Source organism: Glandiceps talaboti, chromosome 1, assembly GCF_964340395.1.
Source record: "Glandiceps talaboti chromosome 1, keGlaTala1.1, whole genome shotgun sequence".
Lineage (NCBI taxonomy): Eukaryota > Metazoa > Hemichordata > Enteropneusta > Spengelidae > Glandiceps > Glandiceps talaboti.
This window is the reverse complement of record NC_135549.1, coordinates 7,328,556-7,346,198: the sequence shown is the minus strand read 5'-3', so window position 1 is coordinate 7,346,198 and position 17,643 is coordinate 7,328,556.

The window sequence follows — 17,643 nt, the reverse complement described above, 5'->3', positions numbered from 1 at the left end:
ACTCGTTACTCCATTTTAAAAATAAAAGTCGCGTTTGTTGTCGTGACTTCTATTTATGCAAAATATCTCAAATACCAAACCAGAAAAGTACACTGTTATCCCAGCTTTGTAGTTTCATACGTACGTGAGGTCGTGATATAATATCAAAATCGACGTCTCGGAATATAGAGCACGGGAATCTCGTCGAATCACGTGATTTGTGTAAGTGATATTATAATATTTCGTTAGATTCCATGGATTAGACACGAATCACCTGGAGGTCGCAGTTCCATGCAGTGAAGGCAACGGAACCCAACAATTTGATAGACATTCTCAGACCTCGAAACAAACAGATTAAGAAAGTTTTTTTGAAAAGCGTGGAGACTGTAAGACTTTAAGCCGAAACAGAACCAGCCTAGCGTATCAATTGAATAACCGAGAAGCTCTTTAACAGAAATGCATGGCTGGCTAAAGCATATAAGTATCATCTACTTACACTGGTCGACATATAAACAAAAGAGTCGATTTTTTAACATTTCACAGACTGTATACATACTGCATGCAATTCTGGAGTGCTTAAAGAAAATATTTGGTAATGTTAGAAAAGGACAATATCAATATAACAATGTTTTGTGTGTAGAGTTAAGTAATTTAGAATGCAAACTCCTCCTTCCCTATATCATTCTACATGATTCTATTTATTTATTTATCTATCTATCTATCTATCTATCTATCTATCTATCTATCTATCTATCTATCTATCTATCTATCTATCTATCTATCTATCTATCTATCTATCTATCTATCTAATAGTATGTATGTATGTATGTATGTATGTATGTATGTATGTATGTATGTATGTATGTATGTATGTGTGTGTATGTATGTATGTATGTATGTGTGTGTATGTATGTATGTATGTATGTATGTATGTATGTATGTATGTATGTATGTATGTATGTACATACGAGTCCCACCTTCAACCTACTCCCTCTTGTTGTCCCTCTATCTCTATTGTTACTACTGTGTCACTCTATAGCTGTCCCAATGACCTTTTCATTCTCTTTGTCTTTATGTACCTTTTTACAACATGATCCTTTGCCTTCCTTTCTGTCAGTTTTAACCTCTTTCCTCTCTATTTTCTCCTGCTCCTGCACCACCTCTCTCTCTCTCTCTCTCTCTCTCTCTCTCTCTCTCTCTCTCTCTCTCTCTCTCTCTCTCTCTCTCTCTCTCTCTCTCTCTCTCTCTCTCTCTCTCTCTCTCTCTCGCCTTCGCTTCCTATCCCTTACCTGTTCTTGCACTCTTGCCCTCTATCCCTCTCTTTCTCCTAAAGATTAAAGATGCAGTGCACAAGTGTAAAAAAGAATATAGATGACATCATGGCATAAATGCAATTAAAGTCGCAAGTCGTACATACGTCTGGTAAAATATTTGTCCGAAGTACTCCGATATGGACGAATGTAAAGTATGCCCCGTAATTAAAGCATGGAAAAATGTTAAGCTTCTTGAGTCTGATAACCGAGCTGACGACTCGACGAGTCGGGTTCCACGGTACTTAGAGATTTGGGGAATATCAAATAAAAGTTAATAACAGTTACTCAAGAGTGAAAACTTTTACACATACTGTGCGTAAACTGTACAAGAACGTTTACAACCATACATGCAAGCGGTTTTCGGTCATTGTCGATTTAACTTGTCTGTTTTGTGATCTGTGTACTCGTTTTGTCGTTTGTTTGGCAAGCTGTTTGCAGTTGGTATAACAAGATCAGAATTCAGGGATGTTTATTAGGACACGTTGGTAAGTCATAAACCAAAGATTGTGAGTTTATAAGCATGCTTTCTAAAGATACTTCTATCTATCAAAAACCCTCAATATATGTACGTATATTCGATTTCTTAATTTTTCTGTGGTTTCACTAGTGAGGGCGCACTCTTTACTGAAAATACTCGAAACTATTCATCAACAATACTGCATTTCAATGAAAATAATATTTTATGTATATGATGAGAACTTTTCGGTCCAGTGTATCCCTGGCGTCGATTTCGAACGCTATTAATTCGCCTGTCCCAGGTTATCGTAAATTTACCTTCAGAACGGTATTACGTGCTGATGACGTCATATACAATAAAATCTCTCTCTCCCTCCCCCCCCTCCCTCCACCCCTCTCTCTCTCTCTCTCTCTCTCTCTCTCTCTCTCTCTCTCTCTCTCTCTCTCTCTCTCTCTCTCTCTCTCTCTCTCTCTCTCTCTCTCTCTCTCTCTCTCTCTCTCTCTCTCTCTCTGAAAACCTGTGTGGTACAGATTACACTCCTGTTTAGGGCATAAACAAACAAGTGGCCACGCTTTCTGAGTTATACCATTTGTACGAAGCTAGAAACTTGACCAATGCATGAGAGATGCTTATAACTCACGGATATTTCTTTCTACCTCTCCTTTCTTGTTTATTATTATAAAGCTCATGGAATACGTAACCAATGTATTCAAAGCAGAAATTCAATCGGAACCACTTGATGTATCTGTTACAATGGCAGTCTGTGTTATAACTACATTTTTATTTTAAATCGTTGGAATTTAACATTTTTGGAAAGCCGAATCCCAGATTGTATATTTGAAAGGTTCTGTTGAACAAACATGATGTGACCGTTAAAAGCTTATTATTAAAACTGTGTAATATAATCTCTGATCTCTGGCCACCATTAGTCTTACTTAGTTCTAATTCTTTAACTTCAAATAGACTTGACTAGTTTCTCACCATAACACTGTGTTTATCTTGTCTCTATGCAGTCCAATTAGTCAAATGGAGGAGCCATCACTTCACTCTATGTACAACAGGGGTTCCATGACAACATTGCGTTACAAATTTTTGTTGAGATATTCTCGAAATAATACACCTGTCTCGGGATCAGCACAGGTTACGTAAACATGACTTCCCCCAGATTCCTTGTGAGGGTGCTACATGTCCAAGCAGCCGTGTCTCTGTTGCCGTTAACTTTACTCATTCGATTAATTGTCAAGTTGGCCGCCGAATCGTACCTCTACTCTGCTGGCGTGTATCATATAGCAGGTAACCATATCTTTCTGCAAGTTTAGCACAAAACGGGACATATAATTAAATGTATTAGATTACTGGAGCCCAATCATACAAGACACCACTCTCAGTCCGCGTAAACCAAGCGGTGGCAATAACTGAGTCGTGGATTACAATATTTGTGGTGAACGTCGAAGACTAATTTGTACCCCCTAACATAACAGGACAGGGAAGCGATGGATCTATGGGAAACAACGAATCGCAATACGATATAGGATTTTAGTGAACGGACTTCTGGTTGAATGTGGAAGGAGATTAGGAGTGCTTTGGCCCTAGAAAGGTAAGTACTTAAAAGAATATTGTTTAGTTAAAAGTTCGGGTGATATATGGTGGCACTTGGGTAGATCGCCGAACCATTTACCGAATGCTGACTGTTTGTTGAATGGGTTTCTACAGATGTACCGTAAAAAAAGTCACACAAAGAAAGTCTGGGTCAACCACTACAACTACAACCATTGTAAAGGTTACTTTTCCGTTTGAAGACTGTTACTTTAACATTAAGGTAATTTCTCGCTGCTTTCTTAATCTCATTATGTGAAAAAAGTTGTGATTTTAGAATCAGTTAATTTAGTCATTGTTGAAAATTGGTCGAGTATGACGTTAACAAGGCACGTCAGAGTGTCGGAGAATAGTATTGGTTTACTGTACGTTTGACCGCTACATCCAGTATGGATGCTTCGAAAGCAAGGTAAATTGGTAATCCGATAGCAAATCTTCACAGATTTTAATTGCTTCTATTATTTTCTCATGAAAAGTTCACGAACATAGATTCTAGCCAAGAAATATTATCTGTACGATCAAAGAAAATATCATGCCATCTTATCAACCGAGGTATCAAGATAAACAACGACAGTGCAATAGTTCATATTTGTGATATACCAGAACGTATACCATTTAGTTAACATCGGTTATTACTTTCCATGTTTATTTGTATATGTGAGCAATTTGGAACACTTTTTTTATTGAGGTAGAATAGCAATGCTTGTTTCTTTAAAGTAAGCTTAAAACAAAGTTGAAGGGTACCAAAACTGTACAGTAAAACAAAAAATATTTAGAGGGAAAATGGGTCGACGCCATACAGGTTAATACACTTACAGTAACCTTTCCAGTCGGGTGATAACCTGTTATCTTGAAATACGACTTACATATCTCGTTAAACCCGTTTTCGTGTATGATTGAGGTGTGTTTTGGTGGCAGGTGTGCTTGTGTACAAGTACTGTCAGTCAAATTGCGTTTCTGGTTCACTAAGGCCCTAAGCCATATAGCTCGATGGGTCGTCGAAATTCTGCTCCTTCAATACGCGATTTTAGATTTTTCGCTGTTGTTTGTTTTCAACACCGGTTTTTAAAGAGTAAAGAATATGTTGTTCTCACTGACGTTTGCTGGCAGAATGCCTTCAAGTATCTTACAAATTATGGTTATATACAACAAGGTGTGTTCGCCAGGTATACCGCCCAGTGCTGTGTCTTGGCGTGTCAATTTTTTAAAGTACTAACCGTGTGAAAAGTCTACAAATCATAGACCTATTCGTGTAGGGTCTATGTACAAACCGACAAAATATGCTTCACGTTTGGTGAGAAATGCGACTGAATATGATGTTGTAAAATCTTACCGTAAATGAAACCTCTATTAAAAACAAAAATAGGACGAAAAGAAAAAGAATTCAAGATCGCCGGTGAGTTTAGTTTATGAGGGGTCTGATTAAGAGACGGCTATTAATCATACAGGGACTGAATGGAAGTGTTTCGACATGGTACACGTTTGTACGGTGGTCTCGGTGGATCTAAGTCAATAATTAAGAGACAGCTATTAATCATACAGGGACTGAATGAAAGTGTTTCGAAATGGTACACGTTTGTACGGTGGTCTCGGTGGATCTGAGTCAATAATTCTGAGACAGCTATTAATCATACCGAGCCTGTATGAAAGCGTTTCGACATGGTACACGTTTGTACGGTGGTCTCGGTGGTTTTCCTTCATTCGTGTTGTTATAAGGTAGATTACCAGTTCTCATCAAAATGTTATTGTTCGTGTGAAATTAAGGAGAACTGAAATAGTTGTACATTTGTAAGTTTGTGTTATTTCAGTTGGGAAAGTTCCAATTTTTTAACAGCTGAATCTATTGCTTTCGTCGAAAGGTCGTTACAATATAGTTTAGAAACCCAAGTTGTTACGTCTAATTCATCGAGTCTTCTCGTATTCATGGCCGGCTGTGTCCTGTTTTTGTTGTATTTCTTGTTCAAAGCTGTATGCATTCACTTGGCGTTCTTATCGATTGCATGCTCTACTGCCGAACTGACATTCTTTGATGTATCATTCTAATAAACTATACCTGGCTCGGCTTTCAGGCAGTTGGGGACTACGCATCCACTGTATTTCTAGACAACAGTATGCTTTCACTGTATTTCTGTATAACATACTGCGTGCACTAATACGTGTATCATATGTGTAAGAATCACAACATCTCAACTATTAACTGTACACTCATTCCTGTTTTTCATAACAATATTCTCCTACACTTCAGTATGCAAAACGGTTATATTCAACAACTTCACACTTCAAGACCTACTGTAATCAATTGTGTCGCACTCTTTTGATTGGTTCGAATGAACATCATTACATACAAAGAAACGTTGCCGGTATCAATCTGATTTGTCATGGAAATCTATGGTACCCTTTCCTTAATCTTGGAAGTGAAAGGGTATATACATGTACATACATCCGTCGGTACGTACGTTAATTTAAGCGGTATATCTCGTCTCTCGTGGGTTAAAGACTGTATTACGATATGTTTTGTATCACGATATTATGTTGTTTTAGTCCTTGATATCTCGGCTGATGAAAGGCATCGACGTGCAATATTGATGAGACCATGGCGGTATAGGGGGAGCGCTCCCTTACCTCTATGGTGAGAGAGAGAGAGAGAGAGAGAGAGAGAGAGAGAGAGAGAGAGAGAGAGAGAGAGAGAGAGAGAGAGAGAGAGAGAGAGAGAGAGAGAGAAAGAGAGTATGATTTAAAATGTAACTTTGCTGCTTACTTTATAATGTTGATTGTTTCTATTTTTCTACTTATCGAGTGTAAACAAAACCCGGCGAGTGACAGCTCTGAATTCGAATCTCACAAGAGAGCAGTTGTTTTAAAAACTCCATAAATGTATTTCCTGTCCATACAGGAAATATAGTTTGGATCAAGTTTCCTGGACATTTTAAACAAAAAGTAGGAAAAGTACAAATATTCCCTTCTATGTTAACTAGTGCAGAAATTCAGCGGCGTTAAGTTACAATTCCATATCCACAGCGTCATACTTTTGTTGTTCTGGATATTTCTAAGAGTGAACACCTTGGATTTGATCAGATATCTCGGAGTGGTTGCCTAACACACGTACGTAAGTAGGTTGTAGAATTTGAAGCCGTGTTTGAAGCACTCCATGGAAAGTACACACCGTCAAGACCACACACATGTTGCCGGGCATTCACTTCTTGTTCCGTTCTCATTCCTTGATCACTCATCACAACCAGGCATAGTAAGATGCAATAGTTATTGTGCTGTACCTAAGTTTAAAAGATTGCTGTTGATTAGTAGTTTCATTTTCTTTAATCTCCGCTCATCTGTTTTTAATCACTCTCCATTCTTATTCTTCATCCTAACACCGCTTCATCACATCTCTTCTCTCCATCACAACTCTTTTCTTCATCACATCGCTTCTCTCCATCACATCTCTTCTCTTCATCACACCTCTTCTCTCCATCACATCTCTTCTCTTCATCACACCGCTTCTCTCCATCACATCTCTTCTCTTCATCACATCTCTTCTCCCCACCACACTGCTTCTCCCCACCACACCGCTTCTCTCCATCACACCACTTCTCTCCATCACATCACATCACATCACATCACATCACATCACATCACATCTCTTCTCTTCATCACATCTCTTCTCCCCACCACACTGCTTCTCTCCACAACACTGCCACTCTCCACCACATCGCTTTTCTCCAATACATTGCTTCTCTCCATCACGTTTCAGCTTTCTCCATGCATACATTTTTCTTTCTTCTAACGCTAAGTGTCGTAATATCGTATTTTAATATTCTACATCGTGTAATTCCGTCAAATTTTCTTTTAACATTCCATAAGAAGAGTCCTGTTTTTATGAAAACCGACCTCAGTTCCAGATTTCATCCACGCCTGAACCACTAATTAGATTGGTATATATTGCCATAAAATTTAAATATAAAATAGCTGTAAACCAATAGCACGTGTCAGTAATAATCATCCTATTAACATAAGTTGGGGGGGGGGGTGTAGCGTTTAGTCTCTCGTCTGACTTGACCTCTACTACCAGTGTTCTAACCACCCTGTAAAATAGTTTTCATCAAGAGAAAGCCCACTTCCGTTACTAGAGAAACGTGACCAATTCATATTCACTGCGAGATCCTGAGCTGTGGCCGGCTGTGCCCCGAGGGTGACCGTAGCAACACTGTGAATGTGCCTTTCATGGCGCACAATCAGTGATTCGAATGGAAGGTTTGAGCGCAGTGCAACAAGTCAGTGCTTTTCCATTCACGAAGTCACAAAGTCTATTGACTGTGATTAAGACGTACAGTTTGCTCATGTTGTTGCTGTTGACCTTTTTAACCGTTGCTGTAATATCAAGCCTATATGCATTGTGACTGCTTGACAATACTAACATATTTTCCGTGTATGGTTATTACGTGTACTGGCCTAACCTTGGAGTTTGGTGAATTTGCCCCTTGGAAATCAATTACGTATTAGGGGTGTAGTATAGGAGTGGCGAAGTCACAACCAACATCTCATACATTATCAGTGTTTGTACTTGAGGAGTCATTTTCCCAAAGGCTGGATTTCGGTATGTGTTTTATTTGAACTGACGATTGACATTTTGATTGTTAACAAAATCTCGTCAACTGCTCTCTATGAATTCATATACAGGTACTTATCCCCACGATCTGGCTTGGTGTGTAATCTTACTACAGTACTTTTTTTTACTCTAACCACAGTCATAATGTTCATTTTCTTTGCTGTGTAAACATTGTTAAGGTTACCTTCACGTGCATGTGGGCATTTGTAAGTTAACTTTGTATAGTTATGTAGAGTACCGATTCGATTCGTATGAATTCTTTCTTTTTCAAGTAGTTTCGCAGGTCAACTGTATAAGATAGTCTTGTGAAGTCGACTAACTAGTCAATAAGGTATCGCTTCGTGACTTGTAGTGACCTTGTTGCTCAGAACACGGAGTTACTATATCGGATCGTTTGGTTTGTCTCGCAGGTGAAGTGGTCCTGTCTGACAACGAAAGGTCGCTGGATGGTGGACGAATAGAAGCTCATCCACTTGGAAAACAACCTCAAACTGTTTACATCGGATCTAAGCCAGAGAGATACTATCGAGGTAGGGTAACAGTACTGGATCTATTCAGGCATGTACATATATATACACATGCATATATATTGATATGGTTGTAAGTTCTGAAAGTTTTTTTTTCAGGATAAACTCCATCGGAGTTCTTGTATGTTTGGCGGCTGGAACGCCCATACATACAACCTGAACAGTGAACCAGTTTCATTGATAAGATATACAGTTTGGACTTCAAAATCTGTTTGTTCATGCGTGGTGCAGCTTAACAAAATAAGCAAACCCGAAACTCTGTCAGTAAAACAGACCATGTTAGCATCAGTGTCATATTGCAATTGTCGCCGGGAAAATGTCGGCTTAACGCGCCACACGTTGAACAGAATGAAACGTGAAGTATGCAATTTGACGTGACGGAATAACTCACAAGGATAAGGGACAAAAAGCTAAAAATCGACGGCTAAACTGTTGTTTCTCTTGGATCACAAGATAAATTAAAGATCACATTAGTGTATTTGTACGGCACAATATTACCATTGAGCGTTTTAATGCTAGCTAGGGGCTGTCCCGGCGTCCGTCTTTATCCTCACCCTAATGTCACCTGAGGCCATTTTGAAAAACATCAAGAAAGAATTGGTGTAACTCTGTTTGCTCATTTCAACAGCTGCGGTATTGCCGAGCGGATTAAATGTTTAAGAATTCTCTAGAATAGTTTCAAAGGATCTTTTATTTTTTTGTAGAGTGTGTGGAACGGTTTGAAATACACTCAGGTAGACTATATAACTGTATAGCATGAGTTAGCCGCATCATCAATATTGTATATACAGCTAAATGAACCGTTTGTTTCCTCTACAGACCATTTAAAAGCCGTTTTTAAAAAAGTAAAATAATGCAGATTTAAATGCAACCACGTGACCTCTGATACACAGAGGAGCAATAAATTTACTCGGGACACGACATAAGGCGCTGTGGAGGTCGATGGGTTCCTCAATTTCTTTTGTAGAGACGTCTTTGTCAGAGTAAAGGCAAGTGTTATGTAGCCATACTTGTTGAGATGAATTCTTCTTGGGTCGAACAGAGAGAATATCACATTGAGAAATGGCACATTGTCCCATTTCAAGTACGACTTATTGTAAATGTAAGTGACTTCCCACTAAACCCTTCAGACCACTTTATCGTAACTATGGTAACACATTTCTGTGCAAACTTTCAATCAATCAACGAGTGAAAGTTGCTGAAACTTAACAGCGATCTTAACTAGAGATTTTTGACAACTTTCCCGACTCTTGTTGACGTACATGCTTCTCTGTTAACAATTTAGGTCAACTCTAACAGCCAAAGCTGGTTGGAAAACACCCTTCTCTGTCGTTTCTTGTTAACGTTGCCTCCTTTAATATATTCCTTATTAATTCAAAATAACTTCGTGAAAAACTCTCAAATTTATTTAATTTCTTATTTTTTAAAACTATCTTTAACCTCAGACCACCAATCAAATTTTTGGTGGCCTAAGCTTTAACCCATGAAATACTTCATAAGTATACTATAAAAATCTAATGTTGCTAAACGGAGTCTGAATTCATTTAAATTTCTCCAAAGTTACATTTTCTTGTTTGTTTTCTTTATATAAAAGGAAACTCCACTTTTGGAATGTTTCCCTTTGTGGTATTCACAGACTTCAACAGTTTCATGTCTGAGAACGCCCCGGTGGCCATGTACAACGCATGGTGTTTCAAAAACAAAACTGCCAAAAATTATACAGTAAATGAGAACGCTTGCATTTTTGCCGCTTATAAATTTCTGAATGTATTTTCCAAGTCAGCAAGTGTTATTTCTTTGAGTTGAAGTCAAGCATAACGATAGTTTAGAAACTAAATAAGACTGCAGATACAATTACTTCCCAATCATGCTTTCACTAACTTAGCTATTTCCACATCAATACAGTACTCGTAGTACAAATTTCACCGACTGTATTTCTGTTGTTTGTATGCAAACTAAAGGGGTAAGGTCTAGAACTACTCAAGTTATTTTCATTAAATGTTGACAGATCATGTCTAAAATCAATTATAGACAAAAAAAATTATCATTGAAAATAATATGAAACAATTATTCTATGACGTCATTTTTGAGCGTTAACAAATGACGTCATCAAACCATGTCTACATTTCGATTGAATGACAGATGAAATATGCCGTTATATGTAATGATTGGTGGACAGTTGAATAATACTAAGATATCTATAGAAAAGCGTAAACATTCTAGGCCGTTCTCTAGTGTAAGACGTGCGTAATAGGCCACAAGACTCGAACTTCTAACTTTGCAAATACCTATTTCAAAGCAAAGAAAAATATGACTCACTGTGTATTTTGTAAAACTAAAGAATAATTTCTCAACTTGATAGTAGTTCATATATTTATATATGATAAAACCTTGCCATTGAAATTCACGGGCAACACATATCTAGCTTGTCTACTAGTGGAGAACATCAAATTTTCTCGCCACAAACCTTTTTTATTCTGGAATTTTCCAAGAGTATTATGATTTTAAAAAAGTCTGCAAGGTGCGTTTTTCTGATATAAAATAGATGTCTACTGTGTTCACAGTGTTAAAGACTAACATTCACTGCTATATTCACTGCACTGCCTAACGATGTGCAAGAGATATATTGGCGCTATAGCTTAGCTTTCATATTACATTACACCTTGTATTTTAATTTAGAAACACACTTCTATCATATCTCAGACCACTTCAAGTAGTAATGGAGTATGTAGTTGTCTGAGGTGATATGTGCACTCATGTCTTCCTGAAGTGATGCTCTGCAAGTTACAGATTTAACCCGACAAACTTTGAAAAACACTTAGGAAATCCTTAATCCAGACACGCCCAGAAAGATGGCCAAAATATGTCAAGTACTTTGCATTCAATATTATTCACATCTGTTTTGCTATATAAATGGGGTTCAAGACGTGGTATAAGTTAAGACGGAAACAAACATTAAGACAAACATGTCACCCTTACGTTCCTCTTATCATACAGGCCATGCTTATCCACATTACTCCTTTAATAGTAACGAAGTTACTTGGAGTAGAATTCAAGACATATGCGAAAAAGTGAGAGTGTTTGAATGGCATGCAGTTGTCAGTCCACCCAACACAACTCAAACGTGGCACGGTCGAATAGTAAAAACGTCCAAACGTCGTTGGGTTAAAGTAATTTTCATGAGTTTTCTACGCGACGCCGTATAAAATCCACATTTTACGAATTGTGGGTTGGAATTTTCTTTCATAATACTTGTGGAATTAATCAAAGCCACAAGTATCATTTTAAATTATCGGAATTTGTGACGAGTGCTCAATGGTGTCCTAACATAGCAGGTGTTCATTAAGTAAATACTGCTATTGGTCGCATAACAGGTGTGTTCCGCTATTGTATAACAGGTATGTTCTCTGGTGCTTAGCTGGTCCTTCAAGTTGTACATCTGCTTCTGAATTCACTTACAAAGATAAATCCAGAATTAACAAGTTAAACCATATTTACTGGTCAAAATGTAAAAAAATGTAGTTCAACATGTAAACATTTGAATAATACGTATGACAAAAGCGACCGTCAAATATACAGAATATTATCGGTGACATTATGTACATAAAAAAGTACAAAATACAAAGTCATCTCTAAACCAGCATTTTATTTAAATAGTATATCCACTTTGTTATTTTAATAGCGGCAGGATTTTTGATACGTTTGTTCTCAGTCATCTATGTTGAACTGTTTGCCTCACACCACAGGCAGATCATCACATATCGACTGTTTGACGTCACAGCAATCGGGTGACCTTCTCTCGTATTTTTAAAACGCTCAGAATCGTGACTTGTGATAACTTAATGACACAGGTGCTGATTGGTCAGTTAGTTATTATCTATACCATGTTAACTGAATGTATTTCTTTCAAGATCACTGTCAATGACTTTACATTTTGGCAGAGTAAATTTCTCGAAAGTTTGAAACTTTAAAACTTACCATAGGTAGCAACCAATGTGTGGTCGTCATTAATGATCAATATCATATTGAGGTCGACTTTATTTGGTTGGGAACGAGGATGTTAATTGGACCGACCAGATTAGACTTTTCCGTATTGTTGAATAGTTTCAAATGGATAACGGGAACTTTGCAAGGTAAACGCCATCATTGATGTGTTTTTTTAAAATATCTTATGTGAAAATTATTAGCATAATCTTGCTTATATAATTGCAAAGTGTTACACTTTCATTTCAGTAATTCCAACCATCATCATATACACAAATCGATATTAAGATAACAATCACATGGTTACTGTTTATACTGTGTCTCAAATAAACACATCGTCATTTAGACAGCCATGCTTTACCTGGGGCGTAAACACCGATTTCAAAACACGTTACATATACACCTACAGGTGGTCAGTTGAGTAAACTTTCAACTGACATGTCGATATCAACACTAGAAACAGGTTCTATTTGTAGCGACCTATTTGAAAATGGCGACACATACCCAGCATGGTGAGAGCGTTCGCACTGGTGACGTCATCAAATAATTGAATCTGTGTATTCTAGGAATCTGTCTCTTTTAAAATAACATTTAACACGATTTACTGTCGATTTATTTCATCCACATTCCAGATTCTACTCTGACACGTCCACTTTATATATTAGTTCACTTGCGAATTGTAAGTTTATATAATTATACACCCGATACTGGTAATTACGAACTGTAAATTGTTGATGAAATTGATGTGTCCTGGCTCTGTTGACTTTTTCAGTGGACGACTTTCCATACAATTTAACAAGTTCACGCCACCTTCATCGTCGTAAAATACCTGACTGTCCTCTTTACTCCCTGAACATGCTGAATAGGATCGTCAGTGGAGAGATATCCTCTGGTTTACGAAAATGTACATCTTGTTAGCTTAGTCAGTAAACATGTACAACCGTGCTTCAAATTTAACATTTTCTTTACAGGGAGGTCATTCGAATTCCATTGTAGATTTTAAAATGCCATAAGACCATCAACAATTTTTGCTTGGTTAGTTTACACATCTGTAGTTTTTTTTCAAAAAAAGAAAAAAACAACGATGCAAAATTAGACAGACCGAACAAATTCGACAAACTTGTACAAAGCAAGATATAAGATGTACACGATTGCATACAGATTGTCTGACGACGATGAGATCAAACTGTTGACGAATGTCTTCGCTCACATACAAAGAAAGTCAAAAGTCACAGTTAGGTTATATACCATTGTTTGTATTTTCACCTATTTTGTCAGATTTGTAAAAAAAAAATCAACCAGAATCGAGGAAATATAGTCTAGCAAAGAGATCAGATGATATTTGATAATTGCTTACTGTAAATGTAGCATCAATTCCTTTAACAAACAACGTTAACTGATCATGATAAAGGAAAACCTTGCTTCGTGACCTTAAATTCTTTCTAGTTCAAATTTAAAACAGACTGCCATTGTCAATGTGTAACTATGTACATAACATGACATCTTCGAACCACCCTTGTGTTTTTTTAAAATTCAAAGCCTGAGAAAAAATATTTAAAAATGGTTTGATACGATTCTATAGTACTAGAGGCATTGATGGGATATACGCTCATCTTCTGTATACCCACAGACTCTCCACCTTATAACAACATCCAACGAATCTACCGACTAAGCTATGACTTAAAAATCAATAACCTATGAATATTCATCTTTGTACACAGTCATGTATGTACCACTGATATGGTCGACAGTTATTAGGACAAACACCCTTATAATTCAACAAACATGGTTTCGGTAAACAAAATAAATGGGTGGGTGTTTCTTCTTATTTTTTTGAGGATGTCACGTCTGATGTTCAAACAAAGTGTAAAACACCGAGAACAAATTCCTACCTCAAGTTGTTCTTGAACGGTGACCGGCACGTATTTCAATGAGCAGTATTTGCCGGACGACTGACACATGTCTAACAACTGACACCCGTAATTGTTATTTCAGAATACTTGTCAGTGGCCTGGTATTAAAGGAGTCGATCTCTCAATTTACCATGCCAATAGTTGTATTATTTCTGTGCCTAGAACATACTATTTTTTTCACTAAAATACTTAATGTTCATTTGAAGATTGTTTAATGGTATACGTAGCTCTACCGAGGAACCACAAGATATGGTTTTGCGCCTCCTATCGGTGGAATGTAGAAATCGGAATTTAACGCGAGTACAAAAAAAAAGACAAAACCGTCGTTTGCAGCGCACTCTTGACTATGGAATGTTAGACGCAGTCGACATTTAGTCAGTGGCAATCATATCGATCTGATAGTTTGAATGTGAAGCTTTGCTTTCAGGTTTATTTGGATGTTCAATAATTAGGCAATATAATGCTACTGAATCGAATAACAAATACCAAAGTTGAAACAACATGATACTAAATATCCTGGCATAATTCAAGAATCTTGAAAACATGTCGTGTCTGCCTTCAAAACAATCCTGCTACCTAGTATGTGAAATGCTAAATATTGGACCAAATCGGCAAAATGTTGAGGCAACTTTATTGAGTGTATTGCTTATGTTGAAAATTAAAATAATGGCATGTGATCGAGCTTATCTTTGATGGCAGTAATAATTCCCGCTTGATTGGACGTATGATGAATTGGCAGGTTTCACGGTTTCACTGTGATATGTACGTGATAACACATTCTCGGAAAACGAACGACACCTGGGAATGACTGAATCGTTTCGTTTGCACATCGATGCAGATTTGAGGTTGAGAGGGCTGGAAGATATTCTTTATACACTGACATTGCTTAGAATGTAACATATATACTATACAAAGTGTGTAACTGGGATAGACGGTTTTGATTCTCAGAAAAATTGCGCCAGAGAGCACATGTCAACTGACAACGACAAGAGGTCGGTTTTTATTTAGTTGTAGTATTAAACCACTGGGCTTAAAAGATTCATAGGAATAAAGCCTTTTAATTCGTCGAAACAATAAATTTAATCTGAAATCATTTTCACAAATAATAATGCCACGGTGTATCTTATGAAAACTGTTCATTTCCCCGTTGGTTGCAGGAAACAAAAACCTGTGTGAAATCGACAGTGAAATTGACAACGAGGGTATGCCATCGAGATACTGCAATAACTATAACAATAATTCTCCGTATCTTCACATTGTTATGTTTCCTTATGGAAGGCATGAATTGATTGGCACAGGGGTTGAAAACTGGTATCCAATGGCTACTAAGCGATGGGGTGTTGTCCAATAGCTACTAAGCCATGGGTGGCTACATGTACTAAGCGATGGGTGGTGTCCAATAGCTACTACGCCATGGTGGTGTCCAGTATCTGCTAAGCGATGGGTGGAGTCCAATAGCTGCTAAGCCATGGGTGGCCTGTCCAATAGCTACTACGCAATGGGTGTTGTCCAATAGCTACTAAGCGATGGGTGGTGTCCAATAGCTACTACGCAATGGGTGTTGTCCAATAGCTACTAAGCGATGGGTGGGTTCCAATAGCTACTAAGCCATGGGTGCCTGTCCAATACCTCAGTGCTAAGCGATGGGTGCCTGTTCAATAGCTGCTAAGCGATGGGTGGCCAGTAAGACCAAACAAGATTGATTCATTCTGTCTCATTTGATAAATTAGATATATGACCACTGACAAACAAACTCATTCGTTGTCATTCTCCGATGTCGCTCTAGTATACAACGTTACAGGATCGTCTTCGGCACAATGCCTTATTTTCTTTGCTGGTGTTCGTAATTTTAAACACTCAGAAGTAAAAAGACACCCAACAATTGTATTTAGGTCAAAATATTGAATATGGAATTGTTTGAAATAGATATGGCTTATTCGCAGTATTTTGTAACAAGGTCGTTTGAAACAGGACGCCAGTCAGCAGATAGGAAAAAAAATGTTCATATGATGATGAATTGTGTGTTGACGAGACGATCTCTTCTTGACACAGAATCTATGCCATGGGTATTTAGTGGTGGCTATAATCCACCGTGGTTACTATATAAATTACATCATGGATGTTTTGTCTCAAAACACAAAGAAAACGTTATGAAGCTGGCCCAAAATGATAATTTGATGTTTACTGGATAAAACAGTGGAAAGTAAGACGCACGATAGAAGTAAACAGGTGACACTGAAAATTGTTTGAATCTAAATATTTTCAACGACACTTTGAAATCACTATAGCACTGCTCTATTAAGAAATACATAAAATGTAAAAGATGGTTGTAGGAGAAATCCGATCGAACTAATTGAGATGTGGTCTGAGGTGAAATGTAATGTAATTTTTGTTTACAACTGACAAATTCGCCAACCTATACCTCCGCCTGCTAATTGCCAGGTGTATGGTGCTGATAGACAGTGCTGCCACACGCAATGGGCCTTCCATCACCATCTGTACGACTTTGTTTGGTATCTAGGTATTCAGTTGAGTGAACGAATTACTAGTATGTAACACATAGTATATCACATAAGCCTTTGGGAATCCAGCTTGCAACGTCCCCTAGGCCCTGTTGGTTTGGGTACAATGACCATGGTGACTTTGACGTGACAACCCCATTCGGAAAGTTTCATTTATTCAGACGAAAGGTCAAAATGGAATATAAATAAATTCGGATTTAGTAAAAGATGGAAATGAAGTGAAAAGAAAAAGCCATCACCACGTTCCGAAAACGGGGATGGGGTGGGGATGGAGGTGGGGGATGAAGGTAGGGATGGAGGTGGGGATGGAGGTGGGATGGGGTGGGGGATGGGGTGGGGATGGAGGTGGGGGATGGGGTGGGGATGGAGGTGGGGGATGGGGTGGGGATGGAGGTGGGGGATGGGGTGGGGATGGAGGTGGGGGATGGGGTGGGGATGGAGGTGGTGCAATAGCTAACATTTTAAGGAACATGGACCAGATTTGAACATTTTACTCGGTTATTTTTATATCATATGAAAATTGATATATGTTATAATAGTCACTGAGTCCTACGTCGCCACCACTTGAAACCATCTGATCTATAGTCTAGCTGTTTGGCAAACCAAATTGATGATTAGGTAACATAATTATATGTATTGGGTGCACCATTGACTGTAGGCCTGTAGAGAAACGCACATTTATCATGTTCATAAACCCTCCAACGATATGTGAAGTGTTTTACTCATTTTATGGTACACGCTTACTGTCA